Genomic DNA, 3836 nt, shown 5'->3' with positions numbered 1-3836 from the left:
GCCTAACTTTTTTTCTTATTCATTCTTTAAAATCGTTAACAATTTAAAGCAAATATATAAGTACTGGAATGAGTCTGCACTAAATGAAGATGGCCCCTTAAAATATCCAAGTACATTAGCATTAGTAAGCGTACATAATTGATCATAAATAAAATATAAGCAGTCACCAGCTAGGCGTAACATTGGAAAAGCAATAATCTATATAAGTTTTGCTACAATAACAAAGCTATTTAGAATACAAACTGAGGTGATAACAGATATGGGGTGTATGTGAATTATTGCAACTAACGTAGGATACTGACAGCCGGCTCTTACATCACGTAATTTTCAGGCAGTTCGATGACATTACATGTTGAATACACAACAAGAACATGCTATTATAACGTTTGACGTTCTGGTTTGCTTTATCAACGATTTAATACAATACAACTGTATAACTGCTCACAGTGTTAGAGATTCATTTTAACTTTTATGTCAACCATTTAAAAAATATTATTGTTATTATTATTATTATTATTATTATTATTATTATTATTATTGTTATCATTATTATTATTATTATTATTATTATTATTATTATTATTATTTCATTATTATATTCTTATTGATATTGTAATACGAATGCAGTAATGCATCTAATAAACGATACTAATAAACGCGTTGCTTCCACGTGTCACACATCATACTACAGGTCAGACAAATACTAAGTCATAAAATTATATTAAACCTGAATACTGTGGTAAGTCATGTATATAAGAATCGTAATGTAATAATAAGGATAATAATGATAATAATACGTTCTGTTGTTTTTTTATTTAACAATTTATTAAAAAAAATAATATATAGGCCCATAATTTGCACATAATGTTAATGCTTAATCTTAATTTTTATATCAACAATTTAAATTATTATTATTATTAATTATATTATTATTACTATTATTCCTGTTATTATCATTATAATAGTCATAATCATAATCATTGTATTATCATAAATAATGATACTAATGATATTATTATAACTTAACTAATTATCAATATTACTGCACAAAATTGTAATATTAGACCTATTGTTTTCTATGTCTATTTCTGTCTTTCAAGATAGGCCTGAATAAAAAAACATTATTAATGTTGAAAAATATTCATCTGTTGTAGTGCTATTCGTAGTGAAAAGACAGCGAAACTATTAAGGTTAGTGAAATTAAATCAAGATTACTTTATTGTCATCGATCAAACAAGTGAACAATGAAATTAATATTTGTTTTTTTTTATTTTTGGTTTGGAAATAAGAAACTTTAATATTTAATGTTCGAATGATAGTACATCTGTGTTGGCATTAATAGCAGAATGGGCCTCTATAGAACTCTTAAAATAACAGCTAATTTTACAAGTCAAAGTTATTATTGTGTATAGACAACATACGTTCAAGATTCTCTTAACATTTTAATGTTTTTATAGTACATATATATTTTTGTGTATTTGTGCATAAAATGGTGAATGAGTAGGTATGTTTGCCCTGTATTCACATTCACGTATCAACATCGGACTGGTATTGGATACAATGCTATTATGTTTGCAATGAGGAGATTATCTAGTAACCCTTGCCCAATTAACACTGTATTTACAAACTATTAATTGCTTGTTCTAAGTTAACAATATGTATACTCAACAACTAAAGTACCGTTATGTGTTTAACATAATAATCGGGTGATTTACTATTGTGGTGTGGCAACCATACTAATCGATTACAAAAGTATAAACTCAAAGACAAAACAACAGATTGAGCATTGAAATTCAGACGGACTCAATGATCCACTTCGGACGATGAATTGTGTTGACAACAAAACGCATAGCCTGCACGAAGGCCATTGTCGCATGTCATCCCTTAGATAAATAAAACCAGGATACACTTCTCACCCCTCTCTACACAAACTGGGTAAACAAGTCACGCGGACCGTATAAAACAAATACTCTATACCTATAATTCCAAAGCGCGCGATATTGTTGTTTCGTAAATACGGCGAGTAAATGATTCTGTTTTTGTTGAATTGTTTTACACGAAACTAGAAAATGGTAGCAGTTACGCGATAAAAAGAAAGTCAAGGATAACCATGGTTGTTTCGAGAAAAGACAATAAATAGCCTACGTAAACCTGTGTAAACTTATTGAGTTTTTATAAGCTTACTGTAGCAACATGACCTTATAATACTACCAACACCTTTTTGTATGTACTGTACTGCTTTTATTGGCACGTAGATAGTCTAGCCAAGTTAAGTGTCTAAAATAAATTATCAGTGACAAGAATAGTAAAAGTGATAAAAATAATATTGGTTATTCGGGTAATAATAAACATAATTACATCAGTTGAAAAACATGATATATTATCAAAGAAAACCTAGAAAATTTGGAATTTAATAGGTAATTGTCATGAGACAGCATTGTCGTTTATGATACGTGCGCGATTGAATTTACATTAAAGCTATACTTTGATGAGGGGTAATTACTGAATTGATAATATTAATCACATTAATAAGCAAGATCAAGGCGTTGATAATTAATGATGATCCTTACTTATGCCCTTATTTTTTTCAACGAGTAAGACGGACCCGCCAAGATGCTAATGCATTATTATATGCACTATTAAATCATGGCATAAGCTTGGCCTTTGAAGATAAGAAACATGTCGAAAATTTGATTAAGACTGGCCTATTGGACACATTCCAAGTAGAGTTTGTGGGCCTATATGGTACGGTACTCAGTACGTTTATCAAGATAAATTTTTACTATACCTCTGGCCACATATAATAATATAATATTACAGCTAAATATAGACCTAAACACAGTTTCAGTTAAAATATTTAAAATGGAGTATTCGTTCGCCACTTAAATAAGTAGTATTGACTTTAGTTTAACGAACTGTAACATGTTTAATTATTCGCTACTGGAAATGGAAAGGCACTAGGCTAAGAATAATGATAGGATATAGTGTTAAAAAAATACTAGAGTTGTCGTTTGAATATCGTGAATAACTCGTGATAGTTTGAATACCGCCAGGAAGGGCTCTCACACCTGGACAGGTACATTAGAAAAATCGTTCTCGATTCTCGTCAGTCAACAGCGGCCGCGTGAAAGTTCATTTGACCCGAGGTCCGTGTCGTTGCTACTTAGGCCTAGGGTTGGAAAGCACGAATATTCGTCTTACACTGGCTAGGTATGCCACATTAACGACGTTTGACAGCTTCACACAAATCATAGGCTTTAACCAATATTTCATTAATCTAAAGTGCGGTAGATGATAGCGAAAAGCGTTGAGAGGAAGCCAATCTGTCAATTTGGTTCGAAGCCACGTTGATACACAGTGTCGGCGTAGTGTTACCCCACTCTGCAAAATTGAACCGATGACTCAGAGATAATTATTATAATATAATATTTGTCTAAAGGTAACACAATATACATACATTAATGGATAAAAATTCATTGTATAGATGTTAAAACCTGATCCAATTTCCAGTCTGGCAAAACAATAAGAATGATGCAATAGCTACTGAATTACGAAGAAAAAAACATGAAAAATCAAAATACTAAAAAATTATATTAACAAATACAATAATAAATAGGCCTATATACGCCAATTCTAAACTTAGAATTACTGACCCCAGGAAGTTTAAATACATGTATTTAAAGCAAATCCAAAGACATTTAAAATTTTATATCCAGTTACTGTCTGTCTCTTATACACATCTAGATGTGTATATATATTATATATAATATAGGCCTATATATATTTTATATAACATGTAAACCATATAATAAGTATGTGTAAAGAAAGTATTCGAT

This window comes from Anneissia japonica, unplaced genomic scaffold (genome assembly GCF_011630105.1).
Source record: "Anneissia japonica isolate Jap-2015-1 unplaced genomic scaffold, ASM1163010v1 scaffold287805_len679488_cov178, whole genome shotgun sequence".
Classification (NCBI taxonomy): Eukaryota; Metazoa; Echinodermata; class Crinoidea; order Comatulida; family Comatulidae; genus Anneissia; species Anneissia japonica.
The sequence above is the reverse complement of the archived record's forward strand: the minus strand, read 5'-3'. Positions refer to the sequence as shown.